Source organism: Rhinolophus hipposideros (genome assembly GCF_964194185.1).
Source record: "Rhinolophus hipposideros genome assembly, chromosome: 17".
Lineage (NCBI taxonomy): Eukaryota > Metazoa > Chordata > Mammalia > Chiroptera > Rhinolophidae > Rhinolophus > Rhinolophus hipposideros.
Window position 1 is genome coordinate 26,242,818 of NC_138063.1, and position 15,200 is coordinate 26,258,017.

The window sequence follows — 15,200 nt, forward strand, 5'->3', positions numbered from 1 at the left end:
ACTGTGTTGCTTTTGGGAGAAAAACCTTCAAGAATAGTTTGTCGAAGAATCCAAAACTCCAGGCAGCTGTAATCTCCAGAGTTCCTTATCATGTCCCAAACATCTCAGCATCTGACCCACTAGTTATAAAATTGTGTCCCCAGCCTGGAGACTAAGCAAGGGTCAAAGGTGAGGTGCATTGTCTAACAGAAGGAACTGGAATAAGTTCTGTGCACATATATATACTTTTTCCCATTGGAAAAAGAAGTGTACAACGGCAGAGAAGTGTACAACGGAAGAACATTAACTGGAGTTCACTGACTTTGAATACAAAATCTGTTAGAGACATACTTCCACTTCTTTGGCCTCACATTTTCGTGGGACATATGTGATAGCAACTTTTCCTGTCCTCTCCCTCACTCATTACCTAATATTCTCCCAACAATGTGTCGCTTACTTGTCTGGTGAAAACAAGACTCATCTGGGTACACTCATCTCAGAGAGTTCTCTGCTGCTCTCAGGGCTACTTGCTCTTGGAGGTGTGCTCTGGTCTGCTCTCAGGTACGAGGTAGGGAGGGAGGACTGGTTATCTGTTGTGCCAGTGACCAGGTGGGGCAAAGCAACATCTCTTTAGCAGAGTCCATTATGGCTGCACATCCAAGCCGCGTTCTCCAATCTCACTTTTATGGTTTTTACTGTAATTTAATGCTAAGGCCTTGGTTGAAACACTCATTTTTCCTGGGGGCACGGGGAGAGGGGAAGAGGTATTTTCCACTATAAAAATATTTTGAGGAGAAAAGAAAATTAGACAATTTTTATAAAATGCCTAACTCAGTGCCTAACACATCAGACATTCTTTATAAGTGGCAGCTGAACCTTCTTTGTAGTTCGAACCATGACTCTTTTGTAGTAGATATCCAATAAATATGTGTTAATTCACTGTTCTCAAGTATGGTGCCCAAGATTAAATCAGGTGGAAAAGCAAGATTTTAAAAAGTGTCCTTCTAATCTTAATTACTTTTTTATATAACTAACTCCCTACTAACCCCAGAAACCTGAAGCAATATAGGAAAAGCAAAATGTTAATTTAGGCACTTTTTGGTGACGTTGATTAATGCAGAAAGATATTACTCACTAATTACAGACAGAACACCCTCGTTTGAACTCAATAACAGTTTTAATTAAAATTCTTAGTCTCCCAAAGCATGGCTTCCTTAACCTGGTTTAATTATTTTGTCGGTCTTGCCTATGACCCTGCATTTATTTGCATGGTGCTAAACATGTTTCTCTCTTTGTCTGGCTATGTGCTCTTATGGGAGAATTTCACATTTGAGCTAAAATCCACATTAACCAAAGGTATCAGCTGATTGATCGGGCTTAAAGATGTGTCACAGATGCACTTAAAATGCACATAAATGGTGGACTTTAATAGTGAATATTTAATAATAATGTGGAAGATTTCAGCTTGTTCATCATTTTTATTACATGAGAATTTGTGAACTACATACCGTTTAGTTTGTGCAGTATCAGAAGGCAGTCTCCTTTTAACGATTTTGCAACCTGTCTTATTTCAAATGGTGTGCTAATCAAATACCAGGTCTATATCAAAATGTGAAATCAGCACACCTCATTTTAAAATTTAAAACAAGTTGCAAACCTATAAGCAACTTTACTTTAGGGATTTCCCCTGCAGATATGTAAAATACATACAAGAGAGTTTCCCACGGAATTATGTGTAATAAAATCTAAAATTTTCCTGAATGTCTATCAACAGTATGCATCTCTACAACAAGGTAAACATATAAGTACATTCATGAAATCATGTTCACGGTACACTGAACAGCATCGCAAATGGGTCGCAGAGCTGAGAAAAGAGATGATGCCTGTTACACGGACGAAATCTACTTACCCAAGGATGCAGGACTTAAGGAAAGTTAAGGGATAGCACATGGAAGGAGAGGCTCAGCCTGCCGGAGTGCAGTTGCTCCTTGCTCTGGGTTCCCTACAAGAAAAGCCATTCTGATAATGATCAAGAAACTGAATTCTTGTTTTGCCACTGACTTTGTATATCCCAGATTCTGTTACCCTTTCTAGAAAAACTTAGACTAATAACCTATACCTTCTGTTTAGGGTAATGTTTACAACTTTGGGCCCTACTGGTCTTGACCTGAAGTGAGCACCTCCTCCCATCAAAGGAACAAAAATAGAATTGGTGCCCAGATATCATTATCCAACCTTTCTGCATCTAGCTCTCTAGGGTCCCCTAAAGTATGTCTCTCCTAAATTTATTTTTAGAATAAAAATAAGAAGCAATAAAAAAAATACATAAGCAAATGATAGAACAGCATTGATAGTATAAGCTCGTTAGTCTTATATTTATTGCAAAAAGAGTAGGAGAAAATACGTGAAAGCACTAGCCAAGTTAGACTTCTGGATAGTGAGTTCATACTAAGTTATGCTTTCTTTCCTTAGTTTTTCTGTATATTCCAAGTGTTTTGTTGTTGTTGTTTTGTTTTTGTTTTGTTTTGTTTTAATTACACATGCATACCTTCTCATTGAATGCTGAAATTAGTTAAGGTTAACACACTTGAACAGAATCAATCTAGTCTTTCACACATTTTCATGCGATAGAGCCAAAAATATTAAGACCACATTTCTTGAGAAAACTGTGAAAAAGATCCCTCATCCATAAAATTCTACAACTGACCTAAATCAATATAGTGGATACTATGATTTCCCTGACTCAACACTATTCCTGATTCCCTTATCCTTTGCTTGTCTTTATATTAGAGAGTGTTTAACATTTGCTTTCCTGGCCTCCTCTTAATTAAGTAGTGACTCTAGGACACAGAGCTGACCAAAGCTGCCTCAGTGCACCTCTGCTGTGAAGGATCTTGGGGAAACTAGCTTTCCTGAGACAAGCAAGCAGACTCCATTACTTTCTCTTTGCTCTCTTCTTTCCTGCCAGGAATGAGGATTTCATGTCTGGATTGTGGTAACCATTCGGTGATAGTATTTTTATAAGGCGAAGTGTTAAAGCAAAAAGTCATATAAACCGAAAACAACAAAAGAACAAGACAAACAAATGAGAAAGAAAAACTCATAGACACAGACAATAGTTTAGTGGTTACCAGAGGGTAAGGGGGGTGGGGGGTGGGAGATGAGAGTAAGGGGGATCAAATATACGGTGATGGAAGGAGAACTGACTCTGGGTGATGAACACACAGTGGGATTTATAGATGATGTAATACAGAATTGTACAACTGAAATCTATGTAAATTTACTGACAATTGTCACCCCAATAAATTTAATTAAAAAAAAGTCATTAAGTTAGGATGAAGAAGTGGAAAAATTCCATACCTAGATCCCTGATGCCATTTCTAATCTATGGAACCAAGGTCAGTGACTACTACTTCCAGACTCCTTGGGTAAGAAAAATAAATGCTTTGCAGATGGAGCTTTTGTCAACTATTCTGTTGCTTGCAACCAAATGTATACTTCAATCCCTCTTTCTCAAATTGGAATGCTCAGAAGAATCACAGGATGATTGAAATAGTTTTCTCGGTATTACTTTAGAAATTCCATTACAGTAGGTTTGGGGTTAGAGCCAGCATCTGTGTTTTTAACAAATGTTCCAGGTGATCCTTAGGTCAGTGTTTCTCAAGCATACATGGTAAAATATATTTGGTGAACAATACATTGTCAATTATCTAGAAACTCGGCTTTATTCTTTACTTGGTGTTTGTCACTGCAGCCCTAAAGTAAACCAGCAAAAATATAGAACTGAGAATTTTTCACAGGTGTTTCTAATTACCTTCTCTCCTCTGATGCCTGGGTCCCTGCCACTTGACTCACTCTCTCCCACCACCCTCCATCACCTTGCCCATTTTTCCCCCCCTGCAATTTTTCCTCTTGCCTGCTGGAATTCTCAATTTCCCTGGAATGTTCACCTCTCATGTGTGACTTTCTCACTTTACAACTCCCCTTCAATCCTTCTGTTCCTCTTTATTCTATGATTGACTCTCCCTGAGAAGCCATTTGCGATCCCCTATTATGAAGAATTCCCTATAAAAATAAATTATATTGTGCTGTGTTTGGGAGATAAACTTGATGGGGTAAACAGCTGTACACAGCAGCTCTGTGCAAACAAGTTTAAAGCAAAATCCAACCAGCTGCTCAGCATGAACCCTCTGAGAGCTGAGATCAGCTGTTGTACTAACCAACAGTTACCCTACAGAAAGCCAGGCTTGCTGGGAGAGAAATGAAAAAGCAGTATCACCAGGTGATCTAAGCAGGGGTAACGACTGAAATGTGTACTGTCCAGAAAAGGATGCTATGATGATAATTTTTCTTTGCTCACATATTTTATCAGGAGCAAACCAAAATGATATTAGGAACTCTTTTCTTGGACATGATATTGGTCGGCTTGCTGAGGCATTTTGATGCATATGTATTCTGCCTTTGGAAAATAAAAGCCAGAGGTTGATGGTAGAAATTAAAATCACCTCCCACCTTGGGAGGTCATAGATGTATAAGTTTATGATAAAAAACATCTTCAAATTCAACTTGGAGATTCCTGAAGTTTCTTTTTTTTTTCCCTGTAAAGGGTGTGTGTGTGTGTGTGTGTGTGTGTGTGTGTGTGTGTTTAAAGATGAAAATTAATCTATATTTGATGAAAAAAATCATAAATATCAAGGATTGGTTTGAACTTTATTGATATTCTAGTCCAGCCACTGTTCAATGTTCAAACCCCTCTACCATATATTCAAGTGACCTTTAGGGAAAGAGAACCGTGGTGTCCAAAGGCAGCCCATCTGATAGTATGTCTTTGCCCAGTTTCCTTATGCAAAGCTGAAATCAACCTCTTTTTATCTTCTACCCATCAGGCTTCCTGTAGTCAAACAGAATAAGTGAACCTGTGTCAGTGAAGCTTTTAAACCTTTGAAGCAAGTAATATTTATACCGCAACATACCTGTCTTCCTTATTCCAAGCTAAACCTTGTTGATTGCTTTAATCAAAAATCCCACATCATGAATTCAATTCCTTCCAGCGTCCATCATTTGAACAAATTCCATTTTATCTCTCTTAAAATTTAGGGCTCAGAATTATGTGAAATATTCAAATTGAAGTCTGATAAGTAAAGAGTAAAGTGTGATTATTATTTTCCTTTACTTGACGTTATATGGATGTTAATCCCATCCTTTGTTGATTTATGATTTTGGAGCTGTTTCACTATATTGTTGATACATAATTGCATTTTTACTATTTTTAATACTATGTTCCCCCCCACCCCACCACCATGTTACATGTTACTCTACCCTATCTCTAACTATACCTAGATTTGTGAAACTGGATAGTGGCTTAAACTTGTAGGCATTAACATTAGTCCTGTTAAATTTTACCTCATTATATTCCTCACATGTAGTCAGATTTCTATGAATCCTGATTTTGCCATCTGACATACTTCCTACTTTCCCATCTTCAAGCCATCACAAAATTTGCAGAATCATTGTTTTCTATCAATTTCTCCATTAAATTCCCAACCCTCTATTAAACTAGGTTATCCTGATAAAGACACACATCAAAAAACACATTTTCCTCTCCTTGCCCAATTCCATGTACATCACACAAGGACTTCTCAAGTTGTTTTATAAAAAAAATATGATTTAACTACATCTCTGGCTTTCGTTGGTAAAGGGATAGCTATAGGTAGAACACACGTTTTGGGTAAGACAAGATAAGGTAAGACAAGATAAAAACATTGCTTTTTATGCTGCACAAGGTTTTCATATAAAGTTTGTTCTTTTCAAAGTGTTAAGCAAATGGAAAAGCTGAGGAAAATAAAATATTTTTTTATTTTTTAATCACAAAATGATAGCTATCTACCCTATGAAATTTGCCCCTTTACCTCATTGCTAGAAGGCTAAGAATAAGTTTGTAATAATTACCTATGGTTTTTACTTGCATGGATATTTTAATAGTATTTCCTGTGATATCACCCTTTATTATTTTGCTTTTCCTTTGTATGATATTAGTTGTTTGTCAGATTTTTAAATCATATAAATATACCAATAAAATAAATTAGCTGGAAATTAGTATGTTTTTAAATGAGAAAGGATTAAAACGTATCTCACCTCTGTTTCTACAACCATTCTGGTAGATTAATCTTATACCATTAGCATTTAGAAATCCATAGTCAGCTGGTTACCTATTCATGTATATTTAGCACAATGTAGTCCATACTTTTCTTCTGTTGAATGTAATGTCTATATTCACAATCTCAATTTTCCCATCTCACACTAACTCTTCAAATATCTCCAAGCCAGCTTTCTTCCTAATAACTTCACTAAGCTATACTTGTCAACGTCACAAATGGCTCCATATGGTTAAATTCAATGCTTACTTTACAGTCTACATCCTATTTAACTTGTCTTTGAACATGCAACTTCTTTATTTTCTTAGCTGGTGTGCAAAGCTGATTCCCTTTTGCCTACATTGCATTTCTTCCCCAACTTTACCTAAACTGGTTCTTACTGCAATTTAAAGTCAGCTCATTATACTCTAACTCTACTCATTGGCTGTTTCATCAAATAATTTATCAATATATGACATTTTTTTTTTATTTTGGTGCCTCACTAAATTATACATTTCATGACACCAGAAGCTTTCCTTTGTTACTTACTTCTGAATTCTCAGTACCCCAAAGAGCCTCTGGCAGACAGTGGGTGCTCAACAAATATATGCTGAACGAATTAATAAATCTGAGTTTTGACTTTACCCAAAAACTTCAAGTGAACCTTATACAAACTGTATGACATTTACATATTGCCTGTTTTTTCGATATACCAAAAAAAACACAAACCAAAAAAAAAAAATAATAATAACAAAAGAAGCAAGAATTTCCAATTATCCAGTTATGAGGATGAATATGTGTTCATCTCAGTGACAAATGATGTTAGTGCTTTCGGCTTCAGGATGTAGACTGGTTAATATATTTGAATAACATTTACAGCTTTCAAAATTCTTTCTCCTATATCAACTCATTTAAATGTAACAGTATGATAAAATAGCCAGAGTAATATGATCTTGAGTTTTCAGATGAAAAATAACCAAACAAAATTAAAAATGATTGGAACAGTTAAATTATTTGCCAAATGTATCCCATTGTCTAGGCCTGCCTTTTGTATTTTTGCTCAGTAATGCCAGGAAAACCCAGAAATCTCCATCTTAAATGTTGTCATGTTGTTAAACTAGCTATGTGACTTAGACAAATCGATACTATTCACTGAGCTTCAATTATATTGTTTATAAAATTGTAACTGAAAGACTGTTCTCACCAAATTTTTGAAGATTGTGAGCACATTTTTAACATAAGAAAATTAATATGATATCTCTTTCACAAATAATTAAAAGCTGTAGAATAACATAATTTCAGAGATAGAAGAAACTTTACAGATCAATATATGAAGCTCCTTATTTTTCATAAAAGGTAATTGAGGGCTAGAATGGTTAAATGAGTAGCCAAGGGACACTGAGTTACTCTGGAGAGGAGCTAGAACTAAATCCTGGACCCTAATTCTTGGGAATGAGCTCTTCCATGTCACTTTGCTCTTTTTCCAAACAGAGGTCTAAAATCATATTTAGATGATAGTCATATTTCTTTTGCATGGAAGATATATATTACTTATTGTTATGAGTATTAGTTTTTTGATATAATAAATAACATTATATGAAAATGGTGAGTTCCAGTTTGATTATCATAATGGTCATAGTTTAGTTCATATTTGTTCTGTAGAACAAGTTCAATAGTCCCAAAATTAATATGTTCTGATAATTTCTATATAGTTGAAGGGAATTTAACACAGGAATTTCTCTCTTATGCTACATAATTAAAATTGTAATAAGATGGCAAAATACATATCATGAAAGAAAAGGAAAGAAACACAAAAAAAGTGGTTTGAAATGTCATATACTAACAGATAAATATCCTCTTGGTAGGTTAAAGCTAAAACTCAAATCAGCAATAGACTTTAAAGATATGACATCCCAGAAAAGAAGCCCTTTCTTGTCTTAGTATTTAGCTCAGTGGTCCAACTCCTAAAACATAAATTCCAAATCTTCATTTTCCATCAATTTTTTCCCTCCAGGCCCTGTGAGCTTAATTGTTCTTATGGGTTCATTAAAACACAAAGTAGCAATCATTTACACTTACTTATTAGGGGATTTATTATTTATTGTTTTCTTATAATAGATATGTGCCAGCAGAGAAGGGATGAGCTTGTGGTGGCTTGAGACTGTTACTGCCCTACTTTTACTGTTCTCTTCATGCCATTTCCTAAGAGCCACCAACGGTTCCAGTATTTTGGGACTTTAGAATGTAACAAAGAAAGACAATTCAGAGGCTGGCTGCTGTTTTGATGGGGTGACTGCCCCCCGAGTCACAGCATTTGACTCCCATTCACAGTGCACCTTGATCACGTATGCAGTGGTCAGTACACATGTGTGATGCAGGTGATTATCCAATAGGTAGAGAGCAAAGGGAGGGAGGTATTAGGGAGGTCATCTGTGAATTGTAAGAAGTCTCACTTCTGTGAGTGTCATCAGAAGGCTTGGGATGAAAATGGTTAAAAAAAGCAAAGACTAAAGGGATCTGGGAAAGAATAGGACTCTGTCCTCTCCTTTGGAATTGTTTCCTTGGTGTGTTTTTAGATGATTTTCCTGATTTCAAGGAGAAGATACATGTGCCATCTTAGGCATCTAGATGGGTGATATCCAAGATGTTGTGTATGTATGAGTGTATTTAAAAAATTCTGTGTGAAAATTCATATTCGCTGACTTTCATGGGGCCCGAGAACCCTTAGGAATGAATTTTTATAACTATGATGAACTTGGGAGATAAGAGAAATTCACTGGAAGCCAAGTTGTCCTTGAAAGGGAAAAACAAACAGATAAAAACAAAAACTCCAACCTACAGGTGATGAAAGCCTGGTGGACCAAACTTAGCAATAGGGCTTTGGTATAGGAAGAGTAGTGGTTCGCAATAGAACTTAGAAGCTGTCTTTGAACCTGCTCCGACCCAGATATTAGTCAACTGAATATTCTAAGAAAGAAGCATCCGAGAAGTAAAACTGACAAAGTGACTCAATAAAGGTGAAGCTTATAACAAAGCAGGATGTGAGAAAGGCAAATTGTTTTCTTACCAGAGGGAAAGGGAGGTGACAGCAAGATACCCCAAACCAGGTGGCAGTGGTACTTTAGGGGATGGTTGTGGAGATAATTGACAGCAGCCCAAGAGAGTAGCAGGTGAGATGGGAAAACATTTTTGACCAGGAGGGAAAAAAAAAAAAAGAAAAAAGAGAGAATGATTATCTTGAGATAAGAAGACAAGGATGATTGTAGCAGAGAAAACTGCTGTGTCTGGTCATGAAGGAGGATCAGAACCAGTCTCACCCTGTGGATACTCCTTTCAGAGAATCAGTGATTTAAGCACTGCTAAAGTTACCTCGAAGCTCTAGAGGTCCGGAGAGAAAAAACAAAGAAGCAATAGCAGAAGGGTAACACAACCAAGGTGGTGAGATATCCCTGTCTAATTCATCTGCTGCTTTGGGAGCTCTAAGAAGGTATTAAGAAAGAAGACAATATTTAGCTCTCGCGTTTGCTGGTTGGGAATGTTAACCCAGTTATTGAGCGGTCGATTATTAAGGTGAATTAATATACGACCCACAGGCACACTTTATTCCAGATATGCAAATGTACTTACCCATAGTTAGTTGGGCAGTACTCTTTGCTTGATGTAGGGTGTTTATGAATCTTTGCTTATATCTTATTTCAGGGGAAAAAATTCCAGATTATGATACAATTTCAAATTCCAAGAAAACCAACTTAGTCATAAAATTTTGTCATGTGTTTCCCTTACAAATGTATCAAAACACTTTCTAAGAATGAGTAGTAGAAACCCAGGTGGTTTCCAGGAAATGGATACATTGAGGGACTTTGGGTATTGAGTCATGTTTAATGTTGGGAAAAACTGGCAGTTTATTCTTTTGGAAAAGGTGCCTAGAGGGAAACACTTGCATTTACTTCCTTTCTCCCTGGAGTAGAATGCTCAGAAATCAGAAATTAAAACAGCTCAGGGACTCTTTCATACTACCTAGTCAAGTGGATGAAGACAGGTACTTCCTGTATGACTAGGTGTTGACAAGTGGACAGGCGTGCGGGTGAGGAGAGCACTGCCTAGTTTTGTTTGCAGTTAGGTTGGAGGAAACCAATAGCTCAGGACTAGCATGGGGACAGTCATAACAAAGTAGGATCTAGGAGCCATTTGGTTTCTGCTCTGGAAATGTTACTATAACAATGTAGCAGTAACAATGTAACTGTGGCAATGGCTGGTGGGAATATGCTCAAATTTCAGAAATAGAAGTAAGGCTAAATATGAAGGAATCTTGAAGAAATGAGATACTATTTTTATTTCCTACAATGCTATACTTCCTACCTGTCTAAAGCATTTATTGACACAATATGCCTAATGCCACTTATTATATTAGAGCTGTTACATTTATCTTGAAATGTAGACTAATTGTACACACAACTTTGTTTAGGGGTCAAAGTCCTGTCACACCACACATGAAAAATTGAGGTCCTTCAGGAAGGGGACATATCTTCCAGCCCCTTGGATGTATGTATGCATGTATGTATTCATTCATTCAACATATACTTTTGAATACCTATCACATACTAAACACTACATCTAAATCCTTGGTATACAAAAGGTAGATACCATTCCTAAGAGAGCTTGCAATATTGAAAGACAATAAACAAATACGCAAAAGATAGATATATACATCAACGAGGAAACTCTCAGATGTAATGAGACCTAGTAGCAGAGACACCAAACTTTGTTTCAGACACTCAAATAAGACTTCCTGAGGAAGATAATAAGGGGAACTCATATATGGATGGGAGTTATTCAAGTAAATATTTGGGGGGATAATATTCCAGAAAGAGGGCACATGATGTATGGCAGGTTGGCAACAGGGGAGAGTAAGGTCTATATTTGGATATTAGAGAAATGTATTGTGGATGCAGTGTAGAGAGCAGCTGGAAAAAGGAAGAGGGGATGATGAAATTGGAGAAAAAAGTTAGGGGAAGGATAAACTAGGTTATGAAAGTCCATGTAGAACAATACTACTTTCTTCAATTCATGAAACCTTGAAGTTATTTAACCATTGCTATCTCTATTTCCTCGACTCTAAAATTAATCAAATAATTTAAATGACATGCTTTCACATGACTGTGTCAGTATTTGCTCTCAGGACCTCTGACATCAAATACCCCAAAGCTCTGTGTATCATACTACAGCTTCTTGTACTTACAAATAAATTCATATGTATACACACACATATATATACACATGTATATGTATATATATTATATATGAATATATATAATATATATACATATATATGTATATTTTCCCTCAATATTCCCTAATATATAAAATATGGATCCATCTGTATTTTCACTTTTGTCCAAAGAAGGGTGATTAGAATATTTAGTTTAGAGAGGAAAAGCTTAGGGGAAATATAACTTTTTCAGATATGTGAAATCCTGTCATTTTAAGATATAATGAGATTTTACTGCCCTTGAGGGTATAAGTAAAATATATAGATCAAATTTACAAGTAAGTAGATTTCAGCTCAACTCAATTTTGAATAATTTGTAATATTCACAATTGCAATAGGCTACTTCAAAGATAATGAACTTCCCATCATGGAAAGTGTCCAAATAGAAGCCAGATGATTATCTGGCAAATATATAATAGGGAGCTGGAAATTTGAAATAGATGACCCTATGGTAGACAGATAATGGAGTTACTTCCTTGTCTACGTACGAGATACGACAATTATTTTTGCGAACTCATCCTAGAAAAAGTGCTGCATACCTCATTGCTGAATATCACTATAGTCACCTTCCCAGTACTCCCCTTGGGAAGCTATGCACCGATGCCAGCACCTAGTCCACCCTTCAAAGCAATTTTGGAACTTTTTTTTTGGAATGGCCATCAGAGCTGTCGTCGTATTACCCCTGATGTCCTGAATGTCATCAAAATGTCTTCCTTTCAATATTTCCTTTATCTTTGGGTAAAGAAAGCAGTCATTAGGGGGCAGGTCAGGTGAGTAGGGAGGGTATTCCAATATAGTTATTTGTTTACTGGCTAAAAACTCCCTCACAGACAGTGCCGTGTGAGCTGGTGCATTGTCGTGATGCAAGAGCCATGAATTGTTGGCGAAAAGTTCAGGTCATCTAATTTTTCCATGCAGCCTTTTCATAACTTCCAAATAATAAACTTGGTTAACTGTTCGTCCAGCTGGTACAAATTCATAATGAATAATCCCTCTGATGTCTAAAAAGATTAATAACATTGTTGTAACAAGTTTGTGAACATAATTGTCAGACCTCATATTTCTCAGAAAGTTTGTTTTTACCCATAATCCAGCTGAGTGGTCAAAAGGCCACATTATGCCTCGATTTCCCATGACCCAAAGGCACATTTAGATCACAGATAATTGATCACAAAGATACACAGGTCACAGAAAGGTACCCATCAGATTTTACCATAAGGAAATAAACTATGCTCAAACAGAAAATCCCTATGACATTAGAACCAGTTAGTGAAATTGTACCAAATGCTAACAAAGCCAGGGAAGTTAGAGGACAGAAAGAACACACATAAATAGAAAGAAAAAATAGTGAACTTCAGAGGTAAGCAGGGAATGGCACAGCCATTGGAATTCTATAAAGCGGAATTCCAAGCAGCCCGATGGGAATGGGAAAAGCCTTAGTTCTTCGTATCTTGGAATTTTAACATATCCAATTCATTTTAAAGATCTTGCGTAGTATAGAAAAAGGCTTAATTTAGAAGCAAGTGCTAAGTAAATTGAAAACTGAAGAGGCAGTGGTCACAATTCTCATATCATTTTTGTTTCTTTTGCATCTTCTGTTCCTCCCACTTAAGACTGAAAAAAAAAAATAAAGGACAATAATGAGGGAAGGAAAAAGAGATAAAGAGAAAGACATATAAGCATAGTCCCTTGAATTGGGGAGGAATGGAGACTACTCTACTTGCAGGAAGTATTTGAGCCATAGAAAGGTCCTTTAGGTAGATGGTAGAATTTCCAAGTAGATCGGTTCTATTTTGGTTGGCTTAACCACTGCTTTTATCCTCTCCTTTGAGTCTAGTTTTGTCATGGGACATTAACCGTCAGATGATAGTTCTGTCATCTCAGTGCTCATAGGGCCTCCCTCCCTGCCCTGTTAGAATTTGGTCTCCAATACTGACAGATGGTTCTTATGAATTTCTACAGATAGTTCTCTCTGGTGTACAAAGCACATATTATAACAAAATACTAACTATAAAACTTGTTGTTTAAGCAAAATTTTCCCATGGTTGAGGGTTAGTGTGGGAAGTGGTTAGCACATACCAAAGCAAAATATATCATTCCTGCTCAAATACTCCTATATTTGATTTTTCTAGTTTCATTGCTTATGTGGTCCACCTACATAACATTTCCTGGTTTTGCAAGGTTTACTCATATGTCCTCTAAAAAATACTTTTTTAAAAAACTTGGGTTAGTTTATGAGGGTTTCATTCCTTATAGCAAAAATTTCCCAAATTAAACAGTCTCAACATTCAGAAATTTCTACCTCAGAAACTTTTGGTGTTAGAAAGGTAATTTGACATTTAAGAATTCTTGAACACAGTGGCTGGAAGGCTCAGTTGGTTAGAGCACAAGCTCTCAACAACAAGGTTGCCGGTTCAATTCCCGCATGTGTCCACTGGACTTGGAGCTGAGCTGCGCCCTCCACAACTAGATTGAAGGACAATGACTTGGAGCTGATTGGCCCTGGAGAAACACAATATTCCCCAATAAAATTTATATACATAAAAAAGAATTCCTGAACAATAGTGATATCTAACATTCACATGGTGTTTTAAACTTTTAAAAGCAAATTCTTAAAAAACACTATCTTGTTATTGACAAGCACAATTCGAGGCTACCTTTATAAATAAAGTCCTGTGATTTTTGGACTATAAGCCATCATAGAGGATTAAAGATCTAGAAGTTCAAGTCCATTATATAGAGAGTCGAGGAAGCTGAGATATCAAAATGTGACCATACATACCTTATGTGAACTGTTTAGAAGTGGTAGAAAAATTGCAACAAAATGTAAGTGCAAGGATTGTTGCATTAGTCCATATTACATTTTAATTAAAGCATGGCAAGTGGATGTTGTTTTAATGTTTGAGTTACTGGATAAGAGTAGAACTTTTGGTGCGGGCACTTGCTAGAGGCATATGACTATGGAAAGAACTGGAACTGCTTTTCAAACCATTCAACATCCCTAGTCCTGCCATTCCTTGCCTAATTTCCAAGTGACTATCACTGGTGCTGCCATGATGGCCTCCTTCCTTTGATTCTACTCAAGTACAATGGTTATTAACCTCCTCCCCTCCCTACCCCAATTCGTGAATATTGTGGAGTTTGAGACTTTGTTCCATGACTTATTCTTAACACTACAGCATCCATGACGTGCACAAAGTGAGAGCAATGGAGGTGTAGGCAGGAAAACCCACCAGTGCTACCATAGTTTTCACTCACTTTGTTGCACTCCAGTGATATATGTTTTCCTTTCAAAACATAAATTCCATCTGGGTTCAATGATTTTAAAACAAGGGTTAGCTTAAATGTGATCCTCAAATATGTTAAGAACTGTCTAGAAGAAATACTTCCCCTCTCCTCTGAACTGGAGAATGATCACACTGCAGCATGAGGTGCTCTAGTCAGACACCTAGTACAGGATCTATCACACGCACCTGCTTTTTATTTCTTCCTCACCAATCCTGCCAAAGTTTTTAAAATAATTCCTTTTAGGTTAGGTTCAAAGTTTCCTGACTGGTTGTCAATGTATCTCAATTTCTGCAAAGAGTAAAAAGTCAGTTAGAAAGCAGGGAGGGCTCAGAGAGGAACATAGCCCTAGGGAAGGACAAAAGCTTGAGAGAGAGGTATAAAGGTGAGGGATAAAGACAAATGTACTTCCTGGCATTACAAAAAAACTTAAGGGAAAGTCAATAGAAGGATTGTGGAGAGAAACACAAGTGTGAAATCAGTCAAGAAGAAGGAATACTGTTTTTTCACATTCATATTATGAATCATACATC